Here is a 15,656-nt window from a genome sequence, read left to right on the forward strand (position 1 = left end):
CCTAAACCAGAAACTTGAACGGAGGATGTGTCTGACCCCGTACCATAGAGCCCTGTTGGCTCACACCAGGCAGTAATGGGGAAAAGGTAAGCAATCCATGGGCTGGCGTAAGGCAACACCAGATTCATGAACTGTAGGCTGAGGCATATTTTTTGTTGATTTGTTTTCTTTTTAGGTGCAACTGAATTTGATGGGAGGGCAACAGTATAACGAGCCATGAAGTCACAAAAGAAAACACCAGAATAATACACTGATAGGGCTCACTAAGGGCAGCAGTAATACAAAACATAAACTATGTTCCCACACAGCAAATAAGGCTGAAGTGTATAAAGTATAGCAGAAACAATTTAAATTGTGCTAAGCCTCGTTCTACAATCCGCACAATGTAATAACACACACAGTCACTGTAACAAGTAAAATTCACTTACTCATTTAGTGACAAAAAATCAAATATATGGCCTTACAGAAACATTTTAAACCGTCTAAATAAACATTTACTTAGAGAATCTCTTGTAAGAAATGAAAAAAAAAATCTCCACAGAAAATACAAATGAAGAAACTTGTAGACAAAACTGATTTAATGATTAAAAACAGCTGTGGCAGTATTAAACTAGTAGTAAATATAAAATGAAGAACACAATGAAAAAAAATATTTTTTTTCAGAACTTCAAAATGAAACAGATAAATAAAAGGCCTCTTGGCACCCTGCCAAATGAAACGGATAAATAAAAGGTTTCTTGGTACCCTGCCAAGGGATAGTCCCTAGTGTTCAACTGATAGACCTTCAGATTTGTAGTTCAAGTCGTAAAACACTTCAGAAAAGCCCTGTGACTGTTTTAAAGTGGTATTAAGCATGCAAACAACATAGTAGTTAGAATTCCCAAAGGACTTAACAGCATAAGTTAATAGCAAGTAATTTAAAATAAAATGTTAACACACATATATTATTTTAAATAAAACAGAACGAAAACAAAGTATATAATATAAAGAGGAAGGGAAGTTCCCAAAGGGATCCACTGGAGTCTAGAAGATGTAATGCACCTGTCACAAAAGGAGATACTGCCAGCCCAGCTGTCTAGAATTTTGTTAATAATTATATTGTCATTTGTGAATATCAACATGATTCATATGCTTGTGTTACAAATTTATCAGAATTGTATGTTAATTGTATATCAAACTGCTGGTACATAAGTGTGTGTTGAAAAGGGTTTGTAAAGTACTGAGACTAAGCTTAAAATGTAACCACAGTGTACCCTACTGGATTAGAACAGAAATGTACCTGCACTATTGTAACTGTTTAGATGTATATATTGTAACAACGGAAACCAGAACACAAGATGCTAATTTTAGAAAAATAGCTGAAATTAAATTACTTTGTGACAGCAAGAGACATGATGTCTATACTAGGGAGCTCTCTGTGTTGTCTTGAAAGAGAAATAATTACCAGGCTTGAGATGTGGAAGTGTTTTATTGTTGTATGACTTCCAGGATCTGCCATAGATTTAAGAAAAGCCCTGTCTATGTATTTTCACAGGTAGATGCTAAATTCTACCAGCTGTATAAATATTTGTTTTTCACCTGGGATAGAGTCAGATGACTACAAATGATATCAATCTGCAAGCTATCCCAGCAGTAATATCTGAGATACTAATTTAAGAACTCTCTGAAAGAGACTGTGTAGTCTGTATTTTTCTTTGACCTAACAACATCAGCTGGAAGACCCACTTATGACATCTGCCTTGCTTGCTCTGTAAGAAAGTTAACTAGGATATAGTAATTCTCTAAATATAGTCAGGAATATAGCAAAGCTTAATTTAGATGTTTTTCTTTATTTATTTGAGACTGTCCTGCAATGTTGTCTTAAATATTTCCTGTGATTTTAAACTCGGATGTTACTGTGATTATATAGTGAGTATTTTCTTGTTCTTTTATTATTATTAAATATATGTAAACCTTTCATTGTGGCTGATATTTGTGAGACATATTTAAGTTTTGAGAGTACTTGCATATTTATTTGGTGACACTGTGTAGGCCACTCCTAATAGCATTGCTCTTGGTCAAACTACCATTTGTATTAACAGTAACATTACAAAGTAAGATTGGACACCCTTTGTTAAGGGCCATAAAGTAGCCAATAAGGAGCTGGCTGGTGGCAGTTGAAACTAACTTACAGACTGGGCAGAAGGGGGCATAGATAGTAAACTTGTGCCAGTCTTTCCCAGGTGTGTGTGTCTGTCTATAAATCAAACCTCAAAGTGTGTGTGTGTGTGTGTGTGTGTGTGTGTGTGTGTGTGTGTGTGTGTGTGTGTGTGTGTGTGTGTGTGTGTGTGTGTGTGTGTGTGTGTGTGTCAGCTACTTAGGCAGGGACAAGAAGCACTGGTTGGACAGAGAGGGTTCTGGTGCTGGAGGTCTTGACTTGGACACTCAGCTGGGATCTCAACTCTATAGCTGTGCCAGTGGGGAGTCTTACTGGGGATCTGTGTAAAGAGGGAGGAACCAGCCCCAGAATGACTGTGGTCTCTGTGTGCACTTAAGAGAAATTGCATTTGATGCAGTGAGCTGTATCTGGAAATACTGTGTATGTACCTGTCATCCTCCCAGTGATGCTAGTGGTGAGGACTGAGGCTCCTTGATAACTGGTCCAGTGGTGGGGATGCAGGTTGCCGAGGAAATTCAACTGTGTGAGCATAGCACTCAACTGTCCAGATTTTCAAAAGAATGTCTTGATTTCTGTTTCATATTTTTCGTCTGTTCCTCATAAAGTTTGTAGTTTTTAGGCAAAAAATGGAGGATAGAAGTCACTAAATAATGACATACATTTGAGTTTCAGACTTTGTGCCCTCCAGAAAATGCATGCTAACATAATCCTGTTATTTTAGCAACTGTCTAAACTTGTAGGGGCAATATTTAAAATCTGTTCATATTTGTGGGCCGTTGTTCCCCCATTATTTTAGGCTTTGTCCAGATTTCTTACTCTAAGAGATTGAGAGTTATGTAGTGCGAGTCCTTCAGCTGGCACTAAAGACTGAATAGCTGACATTTTGTGACAGGGGTCAGCCTACCGCTTAAGGGATGGGTATCCCCTATCAAACAGCACCAGAGGAGGGGATTATGAGCTCTGGAAAACTGCTAGATCAGGTGTTTTGTGTAGGCACAGAACCCATATGCCACTGAGGCAGTGGGAATGATGAACATCAACATATATTCTGCTCATGCAGAAAACTGCTGTCCCTTAAGACATAGAAAAGGAAAGCTTCCTCTCCCTTTTTGCCTTGCCCATCCAAGCCTCTACATTTTCTTTTACACTCCTCATATAATATTGCTGGATATGAATGGGTAAACAACTAGTTACAAGAAGAGACTGCCTATTAAATCCTGATAATACTAGGTTTTGCTTTAAAGCATTCATTTATTCTTTAACTGATACCTACCTTATCCAACTTAGAGTCATGCAGAATCTGGATTCTATCCTGGCATTTACTGGGTACAATTCAAAGAAAATATTTCTGGACAGGATGCTAGCATGTCACAGAATATGCACACTCTCTCACACACACAAACCCTTTGAGATGTGGGAGTAAAGAGTACCACCCAATAAAAATTCACACAGACACAGGAATGGATATACAGACCCAACATAAGAGGCACGCCAATAACTACACAAAATAAACAAGCACCACATATTCCAAACTATCTGGCCATCAGAACAGTGCAGATGTGTGATGTACTCATCATAAGAACAGATGACAGATACCCTTTCAGTATATAGGTTCATAGGTGAATACTAAGCTAACTGTCCTGAAGGGCCATTTTAAGCCTAGCCAGTAAACCAATGTTAGAATCAAACCTTCTACCTTGTGTCTGTAAGGTGAAAACCTAAATCATTATGCCAAACCAACAGTTCATCTAGGAAATATGATCTGTGACTATTGCCTTCCACTGGCCAGTTCCTAAAACACTGGAACCAAGCAACTCTATGTAGCCATCTGATGGCGGCTGACACATTCATGCAAAAGTAGTAAGTAGCTAAAGAGGAACATAGTTGTGGTATGCTGTCAAAAAGTATACAGAAGCACACACTAAACACCTCTAGGTTGTGACCCTGGCAGTCTTTAATTTGTCTCTTACCAGGCACAAATATTATTACCCCTTTTTAGCCTTTGGCAAAGAAGATGAACTTTATTACCAGGGAAAAAAGCTAGCAGAAATCTTTCTGCATTTTCAAAGGATTGACAGCAGCAAAGTTTTGGCTGTAGATCACTTTAGCATCTACACAGCACTCTCCCTGAAAAATTCAACAAATATTTAAGGTTTAAATACTGGGAAGGAGGATAGGTGGCGGTACTGAAAGCCAGTTCACTGCTCAATTAAATAAACATTTATATTATTCTGAGCAAAAGAGACAAAACATGATCACATTTCATAAAGTTCTTAATTATAAAAGTGATTATTAAGATGCATAGAGGTAAAAGTCACCTGTAAAAAAATCAAATCAACTGAATAAGCTGTTTCAAAGAGAAGTCCTGCAAGCATCTTCATAAGGTTTCAATTAAATCATATATGTTTTTTATGCAGGTTTCAGATGCAAAAATCTCTTTCAACAACAGCTTCGGTGTACTAAAAGAGCAGACTGATACATTCCAAGGTAAGCAAGCAGACAAAAAGAGAAAACAATGAACTTTAAATGAGGAATAAAATTAGCCCCAAGTCAAAAAGAAGAGAAAGGAAGACATAGTGGTGCAGCAGTTGGTGCTGCTGCGTTATAGCCCTGCTATCTGTGGTTTGATTCCAAAGTAGGGTGCTTCCCATGGAACCTGCATGTCCTCAGTCTTCCCAAATATTGATATCAAAGGAAATTGGAAAATCTGGCGAAAAATCAAACACATATAGAAATATAAATTCATAACCCACTCAATTGTCTGAATAGTGTGTGTGTGTGTGTGTGTGTGTGTGTGTGTGTGTGTGTGTGTGTGTGTGTGTGTGTGTGTGTGTGTGTGTGTGTGTGAACTGGTGTTTAGATGTTTACTGCAGAATAGTTTTCTGCCATACATTTATTGCTTGTCAGGTTTGGTTCCAGCTATCATATAACTCTATATGCCTGCCTTTAGTCCTGTATTATTCATTTGTTTTTCTTATAATTACATTATCCTTTAAGTGTATATCAGAAATTTTAATGATTGAATAAATACTGTAGGGTTAAAAAAATGTTTCCATGAAGTGAAGACCTACTGGGCTGATACCACAAATAACACTCTTTCCATTTGCTGAGCAGAATTTGTTAACAGTAGCCAACTTGCTTCCTGCAAAATAGTTAATAAATCAAGAAAAAAAGTTACAGTTGTTTGCCAGATCCATTTACATAAAGAGATGAATTGCTGACTGTGACCCAGGCAACCTGAGTTCAATTACTGACATGGATACATGAAGGAGCTAATTGAGTAGGATGGTCATGACCAGTCAGGGAGGGAAGATGGGGGCAGAGCCAGCCATGCACCGTCAATCCCATGCAGGAGGGGTAGTGAAGCAAATGTGCATCCTGAGGGTGGGAGTTAGCCTTACCAAGTTATTGCTTGGTTTTAGCAATACACTTGCTTGGAAAAGGCATTGTGGTCCTCCACAGTGATGTGGGTCACAGGTCCCCAAGCCCAGGTGCATTACCATGATGCCAGCAGGGGCGCACACACCCTTATGTCTTCTTAAGTAACAGACCCCTCATTTCTTAGGCACTGGTTGAAATTCCTGGTGCTGGGAAATGAATAGGCCCTGTACAACTGACTAGGGAAAACCTTGATAACTGATAGACACAAGGGCAAAAGTCATGTAGAGAAAATGGTAGAACTGTTCTGGATCAAAGTATTAATCATCAAGCAGTCAGTTGACAACTATGAAGAGGCGATAGGAGTCCTACATTGTGCTGTTCAGAAAAAAATATATATTCCTTTAGAGTCAGCCAAAGCTACAGAGTTGATTTCTGGAGAATGAGAGAAATCCACGATTATCTTAACTAGAACAGCTGTATCTATTTCACCCAAGTTCTCTCATGCATGATTTTCAAGATAACCTTCTGAATCAGAGGAATAGTTAGGAAGGCCTACAGGAGACATTTATTTTCTTACTAGCTGAATTTTATTGGACATGAAAGTGCATGTACAAGAAAGCTAAATTATTTTTAATAAAAATCATGCAGTATGACCATCGAGGATAATGCGTTTTTAGGTATTATGGGAGGACATTCACTGTGCTGAGTGCAAATGTCTGTCCCAAGGAGTACATGAAGGATGGACACTGATCTGTTTTATACACATTTTGGAATGTTTCATTGTCTGCTCTATCCATTCAACCACCATTTACTGATATGAATTTTTGCTTCTGTGCCATGTCTGTAAGCATTCACAGTTTATGGTTCAATGCTATCGCCAATTTCTTTCAGGCAGGTAATACAACTATAACTGTGGGAAGACACATAGGCAATGGATTAAGAATTCCTTCCAGGAGTAGGATGACATGTGCATCTTAGCTATGTGAGGGTTTATCTCACTAGGTTTTATATCAGTTGGTATGTATGGAGCTGTAGGGGATATCCTGGAATGGCAGTGACCCTTGAACAGGAGATCTTGCAAAATTATTAAATGGGTCTCAGCCCTTGGATTGTTGATGGCAGGATGTACAGCTGTGGCTGAATAATGCATTATTATTTTGTTTTTTCTTTTATTTCTCAACATTCATACTTCTGTGAAGATCTTTATCTATAAGTCTTGTAAAGAGATGAGGTGCACAATATTGGGGATCTGAGCTACTGCTGGCATCCGTGTGTAGTAGAAATGCTAGGTTGCCTTTTGTACCTGTTATCTGTCTGTTCTTGTTGTTATCATAGGATGTTTGGGCTGCTGGATGATTTCTCTCATGTCTTACATGTCTGGGACATCTGACCACTGCAGTCCATGTCAGATCAACCTATTTCAGCTGATGAGTGAGTGTGGCAGCTGGTATCAGGTATAGGCTCCATGATGTAAACTGCTGTATAAATAGGGGTGCTGAGTCTTTGACAGATTGTGTACATAACTTAATTATTCTTGTGGGAAAGTATGGCAGACTGATAAGTAGGATCTACTGGAAATTAATTGATATGCAGAGTTCATTTGTTTTATGAGAATGGCAGAGCTGGTGTGTGAGAACAGACTTTAAGGGAATGAATAGTGGGCATGGAGAGGTAGAATAAAGGGCTGTTGGGTTATGCTATTTATAGGTGGCAGGGTTTTATTGTAGCTGTAATGTAGATGTGATAGGGAATGGGTCAGACAATCTGAAGTGGATATATAGACTGGAAGTGCTAGAAAAATAGTTTCTGCTTTAAGAAGGAATTTAAGCTAGACTGATATCATGTTTCTATGTAGTGTCAGGTCTTGGAAGTAGACGCTTACCAGGGTGACATGTACTGGGGTTATTTCTGACCTCTAAGAACCATCATCATGGCTTAGGTCTGAAGGAGGGGGGACTGGTCAATAACTGGCAGAAGGGGTCAGATTGGATGAAATCAACTTCTGCTGTGCAGTTTCAATGGTCTCAGTAATTCTTTCAAGAGGGAATAGGTGATAGTGAAAAGGGGGTGGGTAATTATGCCACAACAGGTGAAGCTGAGTTGTCAAGAAGTGATTTAATTAAGGAGCAGAGAATATAAGATTATGTGGTCTGACCACCATGGGGTGGGGGTGGGGGGCTAAAGAGTAATGTGGTACTAGGAAAAGAGATCGTATTAATAAGTAATGAAGAAAGGTCAATGGCCAATAGTAAAGTGCAGGTTTTTGAGCAAACTAATGGTGTGGGTAGCTTTTAATGATCCCTGTAATAATATGGATGAGGTGGGCTTTTTTTTCAGTTTTTAACTATATATAGGACTCTTGAGAGGATGGTAGAACAGTCATTGGAGGACATTATATTGTAGTAATTACAGCTTGCAGTTACTTAGTTCATGCAAGTTCATTTCATGGCTGCCTGAGCACAAGGACTTGATTTGCCATTTACTCATGTTTCACTGCTGGCTTTAGTGTGAGATTGCAAATACTTGCATGTTACCGAGTTGTCTGTGGTCTGTCATCGGTGCACTTCAGAGAATGATATATACTGATGTTACACTGCCTGACAGTGATCACTGCTTCTCTGACTGGTACCAACCTTGGAGTAAAATTAAAGCAGTAAGGGAATGGGGTGCATGCCCCCACTGCAAAAAATGTTTTTATTTTTTTGGTGTGACACTTTCTCATAAAGTGAGAAACTCCAGTACATAGATTACAAGCATGTGTGCATTTGAGATGTTATTTGCAAGCTGTTGTGACCTAACTAGTGTGATGAGAGTTGAATGAATTACGAAAACAAAATCGTCACTGATTCTAAAGACAGCCACAAAGCATTCTATAGCTATGTCAAGAATTTCAATGGTAACACTCAAATCTGCTCTGAGTTACAGCACAATGGCACTAAATATACAGAACCAACTGATATTGCCAACATCTTGGCAGATAGGTTCAGTGTTAACTTTACCCCCCTCTCACCCCTTAAAGGCCCCATCTCTATGCCAGAAGAATGCAAAGTTCCTGTAATCACGGATGCACAGGTAAAAACCACACTCTCCAAAGCAAAGAACACAGCATCCATGGGACCTGACAACATCCCAGGCTGCGTTCTACATGAACTACAGAACGAACTGGCACCCCACCTAAGTACCATGTTCAATCATAGCCTTACCTCAGGCTTTGTGCCCACTGAATGGTGCACAGTGACGGTCATTCCACTCCACAAAGGGGGAGCCACCACGGACCCCAGGAACTACTGCCCCATTAGCCTGACAAGCCTGGTCTGCAAGGCTATGAAACATATCATCATGGAACTTATAAACAATGACATTGGTAATCTCCAAACTCTGGACCTCATCCAGTTCGGGTTTGTAAAAGGCAGATCATGTCTCCTAAATCTGATAGACTTCTTTGAAGTGGTCACCAAAGCCATAGATGAGGGTAAGGTGGTTCACACAGCCTATCTAGATCTCACCAAGGCTTTCAACACCCCCACTCTGGAATTATAGATAAACTCACTAAACTAGGTATAAATCCCTTTGTAACAAGATGGGTTGCCAACTGGCCCACTGACAGAATCCACACTGTGAAAGTAGCAGACTCCAAATCCGACTTCAGACTAGTGACAAGTGGAGTACCACAGGGTTCAGTCCTGGGTCCTCTCCTGTTTGGTATCTACTTCTCTGAAGTACAGAACATCTTTGGCTAACAAAGTTCACAGATGACTGCAAACTAGGAGCCATAATCGAAACTCCTAAAGATGTGGATATCCTACAAAAGGGCATCACTGACACAGATGCTTGTTGTCAAAGCCATGGCCTCAAGCTCAATGACAAAAAGTGCATTGTCATCCCTTTTGGTAAAAGTTCTGTACCCATGAACTACCACATAAGCGGTAGTCTACGTAACACCGAAAGTGTGATAAGAGACGGCACAGTGGTGCAGCGGTTAACGTTGTCGCCTCACAGCAAGAGGTTCACCAGTTCGATTCTCGGCTGGGGTGCCTTCTGTGTGGAGTTTGCATGTTCTCCCTGTGTTCGCGAGGGTTTCCTCCGGGTACTCCGGTTTCCTCCCACATTCCAAAGACATGCATCTGGAGCATTTCTCCCCGGGCCTCCACTGAAAACAGGCTCTGTGGAACCTAGTCAGACTTTCCGGGTCAACAAATGATAAATAAAAAAATAAAATAAAAAAAAAAAAATAAAGAGACCTTGGGACACAGGTGGACAGTAGTCTCTCCTTTGATAATCACATTGCCACAATAGTCAGAAAATTCTTCTACATGGTGCACCTCATCACAAAAGGTTTCTCATCCAGGAAAAAAAGAGGTCATTGTTCCCCTTTACTCGTCACTCATTAGACCCATTATAGAATACAGAACCCCTTTTGGTATGTACCTCACAAGACATCTGCAACAACTGGAAAGGCCACAGAAATACCTCACAAAGAGGATTACCAGCCTCAAACAGATGCCCTATGCAGACCGTCTTAAAAAATTCCAGTTTTAATCCATCACATATCGCCTACTCAGAGGCGATCTCTGCCTAGCATACAAAGCTATGTCAAACCCAGAGCTGTTGGATGTGCTCCACTTAAAGAAATCCCAGTCCATCTGAGCTGCACACACTAGTGACCTAAACCTTGTCACCACAATAAACAGAACATGCCAGAGGGATAGATTCCTGTCCCAGAGACTTCCCATACTCCGGAACAAACTACCTATCTATATCAAACAAAGCTCCTCATTAACATTCTTCAAGAAGAATCTTGATGATTGGATGGGAGATAGGAAATTCACCCCGGGGATCACTTCTGTGGCTCTGCTCGACAGGGGCACAGGAAAATAATTTTCTTGGGTGGCAAAAGCCGGGGTACCTTTTTGGCTAGGCTTATATTGGCCCTAGGGCCAATAGCCTAGTACCTACCTATGAGACTATGAACCTATGAATGTAGCAGATGTAGTGGATACCATGATTACTCTGGAGTTAAACAGGGCATTTGGCAGAAAAAGCATCAGCAGGGAGGATAAGACAGAGTTCTTGGAAAGTATCGAAAAGATAGATTTGACCCATGTATACAGAGTTAAGAATGGTTCTTGTACAGAGTGTACTTTTTCTGGGAGTAAGTATAGGCAGGCTAGCAGGACCAATTACAAACAGAGACTAAGGCAGGGCAGTAGGTGTGTACATCTGGGAAGACTATACCTCTGATTATGCTTATGTTTACATGGACTGGTAGCTTCCCTGCGTTGGGTAGAGTGAGATCAAATCCTTGGAAATAGAGATGGAGATATGGTTTTGTGGATGCAGAGCATCGCAGAGGATGTGATTAGGGGAAATGAACTGGTGTGAAAGTTGCAGTAGGCTGGTGTGGGATAATAATTAAAGCACGTTAGAAAATGGAAGGAACTCCAGTTAAGTATTCATGTACTAGGAAAGCCCAATATCAGCTCTATGGCTTCAAGGCAACATTTATATGCTGCCTGAAATTACAGACTGATAAAAGCTACCATCTTGTTTGTACTTGCTAAACTCAGAAGTTTAGCAAGCTTAAAAATAAAAAGTAATTAAAAAGAAAAGATAAAGTGACTGAAGGAATCAAAGTAACTCCTGCAGCAGTTACAACAGTTTGCAGTTTTACTTTCCCCTCATTAACCATGGCTTAAAAAGCATGGGGAAAAAACAGTGTGTGCTTGTGTATAGACATTTCATTTTAAAGCAATTACCAAGTCCAGTGTTGAAAAGCATCTTGAAAACACTGATTGCTCCTATCACCCATTCTTCCCTACTATTCATCCTAATATTTTAGAATAAGATATAAACTGCTCAAGAAGAATGTTTCGCTCATATTCAGTCTCTATCTATCTTTCTCTCTACAAGCACCGTATCCCATAGTTTTAGACACACCTTAGTCCTACCACTTGCTAAAGTGGCCACCTCTTTCTCAGCTAATCACTACTTGCCATCGCCGACCTTTTATACCTCTCTAAAATTCTTCAGAAAAATCATCTATAACCAAATTCTAGAAAGCATCTTAAAATATGACACTCTGGAAAATAGCATGGATTTAGACCAAATTACAATACCGTCATATCCATCTACTCACTCACTCATTAACCACCTATTTTCTAATATAAAATATGTCAAACTTACTGTTGCCATCTTCCTTGACCTTAGAAAAAACTTCTGATACTGTTGGCTACATTGTCTTACTTTACAAACAAAAATATACAAGCTTCTCCTCTGATTTTGTCCAGTGGTTTCAAAGCTTCCTTTCAACAAAATATTCACCCTTTTTGAACCTACATCTGAGTCAGCCTATAAAAGGTAGGCCTCAGGATCTGTTCTCAGTCCAATACTCTTTTCTTTCTTCATGAATGATCTTCCCTGGGACCACCATCACACTAACTGCATCCTATTTAGATTATATTACACTCAGTCATTGCAGTCCCTACCTTCTTAAACAGAAACTTCAGAAATGGCTTCATTACTATCTGGAATTTATGTCAGCAGTGCATTTACTGTCAGTGCTCAAAAGAGCTCTGTCAGGGTATTTGTTACACCATAAAAATTACAATGCACTTTTAGTGACCTTCTGGCATACCATGTCCATACATCAAAGAAAAAAATACTTATCTGTTCGATTATCTCAGCTCAAAGTTTCAGACAAAATTTCTAATTTACACAGCATTGAAGCCAAATGATACATATTCATAGAAGTACTAATTCCTAGATTAGAATATGATTTACAAAACATTGCCCTCTGCTCAAAACTCCAGTCTTGTAAAATCTGCTGAAAATCATATATTTCATTTCATTTACATTTCAAGCAAAAGTGAACACAAGTGTCTTATAATAAGCAAAGATAATAATTACCATTTTCTGTTAGGACTCTTCTCCTTCACACTGTCACCGCTACATGCGAGATACTGCCCACTCATCTTAATAAAATAACAATTAAAATGCTTCATATTCAGAATCCATACAACTACAATGGTCATAATCAACTGTTACTACACATGAGAAATTCTTATCCAGAATTTTCCACCAAGCTGGAACTCACTGCCTGAAGATATTAGACAAGATGACAATCTGAAGCACTTCCAAAACTCCCTTCCACCCCATCTATTTAATGAAAACTAATGTAACTTTGTCAGAGATACACGTTCATTCATTTCCTCTTTTTACACCTGTCTTCACTAGCTGCAATGAAGTGTAAATATTTAAACATCTCTGTTAAAGTATCCTAATGACACCATTCATTTTCTTTTTTTGGACTTTTATCAATCCTTTAAACAAATTTGGAAAACTTCATAACTACTTCCAATGATCTGAGTGGATATTTTATATATCTCATGATTTGGCTTGTATGTACTTCATCTCAGTTCATTTGATCTGTAGTATTATATATTTCATTATCAGAATATGTATATATATATATATATATATATATATATATATATATATATATATATGGATCTACTTCACTATCCCGACATTCCACTTATCCGACTTTCACATCGCAGAGACAAAAGGACCAACAAACCGAAAAGACTGACATCCAGAACACCGACTTTTCACTCGAGGTACGTAACCCCGTTGCCATCCCGAAAAAAATAAATAAATAGAACAAAAGTAAACCCACCCATGTGACAGACCCACCCCCCACCCCCTAACTAAGTATACCAACTCTGAGATCGCACTACCGCGAGGGGTAAGGGGCAATGTTCAACAGGATGGCAAAGCGGTTACTTACCTCGAGTGGAAAGTCGGTGTTCCGGATGTTAGTCTTCTGAGTTTCTCAGTCCTTTCGTCTCAGCGATGTGAAAGTCAGGTAAGTGAAATGTCAGTCTACTAAAGTAAACCCTATATATATATATGTATATATATGTGTGTGTGTGTGTGTGTGTGTGTGTGTGTGTGTGTGTGTGTGTGTGTGTGTGTGTGTGTGTGTGTGTGTGTGTGTGTGTGTGTGTGTGTGTGTGTGTGTGTGTGTGTGTGTGTGTGTGTGTGTGTGTGTGTGTGTGTGTGTGTGTGTGTGTGAGTGTGTGTGTGTGTGTATATATATATATATATATTATACAGAACATCTTAGCAGCAATAAGTGTAAGTTCCTCATTTTGTACCTTGAAAGACAGATTGCTTTGTATAAGACTACTGAATATGATATTTTTACTTGAACGTATGTGTTCACTACAGTATAGTACCACAAGGCCTTAGAGTGTTCAAGGTTACGAAAAGGACAGCTAGAGCTTCCAGTTTGTTCAATGAATTAACCACGATTTACAATGATGCAGGAATCACAGTAATAAAATCTCTTATTGGACATCATCAGAGAAGAACTCATGTTTTAAGAAAAGAAATAGAAGAGCTTCGTAATGTTATTACACTACATCAAGATTTTGAATTTTTCTGCCACTTATTTGACAGCATAGCCCCCAGAATTAGTAGGCGGTAGCCACTATCACTCATAGAAAAAGGCACAAATTAAATTGTTACAAAGCAATATCAGATCAGTGTGGTGTACAGTATCAACAAGGATAGACACTGGCATAAAAGTTTTAAGCACACAGGAAGGGTCAGTCAGCAATCACCCCCTCTCCAGACCCAGGTTAATCACCAGGATTCAGAGGTTAACACAGAGCAAAGACCTCGCACTGCTGGTGCTTCTCATATCACAGATGATGTATTGAGTTCTTCAGAAGCACAACAACCATTTTTATCCCAAGAGCAATGCAGTTTGCTGAATACGGGAACTAGCACAACTGATACTTCTCTTAATACAGACATTGTACAGAGTCCTTTAGCAGCACAACAATCTTTTTATCTCAAGATCAATGGAATGGGCTGAACACGGGGCAGAAGGCTGGCAGGAATGTGAGAGGGAAAGGAAGGAGGAAGGTGAGAGGACATGGAATGAACAGACTGACTTTCACAGAAACAAGAATGACCACAAGGAGGTCGACAAGGAAATGAAGAAGGAAGATAGACAAGCACTACTTTCCAGTGCTGTGTTTAATTTAACAAATAGACAAGTGACACCAGAACACTTACAGTTACTGAATAAAGGATTCACTTTTATTCCCTCACAAAGAGCGAACATTACCAACGTTTTATTAGACTTGATTATTTTTAAGAAAATTGAATTTGAAACTGTATTTCCATGAGGAAGAAGATACTGAAGATGTCACTCAAATACATGTTACTAGCTACACTCCTGGATTCAAAAAGAAGAGCCTTTTTAATCCAGTTTTAAACAGCACTTTACACACTTTTTTTCATCATGGACCTCATAAATAAAGATATTGGGGACCTACAGACACTGGATCCTACCCAGTTCGGCTTTGTTAAGGGCAGATCCTGCCTCTTAAACCTGGTTGATTTCTTTGAAACAGTCACCAAGGCCATTGACGAGGGGAAGGTGGTCCACACAGCCTACCTGGACCTCGCAAAAGCCTTCGATACAATACCCCACTTGGGCATTATAGATAAGCTCACCAGCTTAAATATAAACCCCTATGTCACTAGATGGATTGCAAACTGGCTCAAGGACAGAACCCACATGGTTAGAATTTCTGGAGCCATGTCAGACTCCAAACCAGTTACAAGTGGTGTCCCACAAGGCTAAGTCCTGGGACCTCTCTTGTTCGGTATATATTTCTCGGAGGTACAGGCCAACACGGAAGGACTGTGGCTGGCCAAGTTTGCAGATGACTGCAAACTGGGCGCCATAATCGACTCTCCAGCCGACACAAGCATCCTCCAAAAGGGCCTCATAGAAACAGACAACTGGTGCCAGAGCCATGGCCACAAGCTAAATTCCAAAAAGTGTATAGTCATCCCCTTTGGCAAAAACAAAGTGCCCACAAATTACCACATAGGTGGTAATCCATTAAGTACAGAAGAAGTAATTAGGGACCTGGGGACGCAAGTTGATAGCAATCTCTCATTTGACAACCACGTGGCCAAAGTGTTTAGAGAAACATTTTATATAGCCCACCTAATCATGAAGGGATTTACATCTAGATCAGGGGAGGTCATCGTGCCTCTTTACTCATCCCTCATCAGGCCCATAATTGAGTACAAT

At 39.6% G+C, this 15,656-nt stretch overlaps 1 protein-coding gene across 6 annotated transcripts in view; it reads left to right on the forward strand.

The window, feature by feature from the left end:
- Positions 1 to 15,656, forward strand: part of LOC122806215 — a 330,985-nt gene that overhangs the window by 109,993 nt on the left and 205,336 nt on the right. For 4 of the 6 annotated variants that reach the window (XM_044076444.1, XM_044076443.1, XM_044076448.1 and 1 more), the window contains exon 3: positions 4,576 to 4,645. The exons of the other annotated variants lie outside the window; for them this stretch is intronic. The gene's annotated coding sequence lies outside the window, so the exon portion shown is untranslated. The remainder of the gene's footprint in view (positions 1 to 4,575; positions 4,646 to 15,656) is intronic. 6 annotated transcript variants of the gene reach the window in all.

This window comes from Protopterus annectens, chromosome 7.part0 (assembly GCF_019279795.1).
Source record: "Protopterus annectens isolate FY-2018-M chromosome 7.part0, PAN1.0, whole genome shotgun sequence".
Lineage (NCBI taxonomy): Eukaryota > Metazoa > Chordata > Ceratodontiformes > Protopteridae > Protopterus > Protopterus annectens.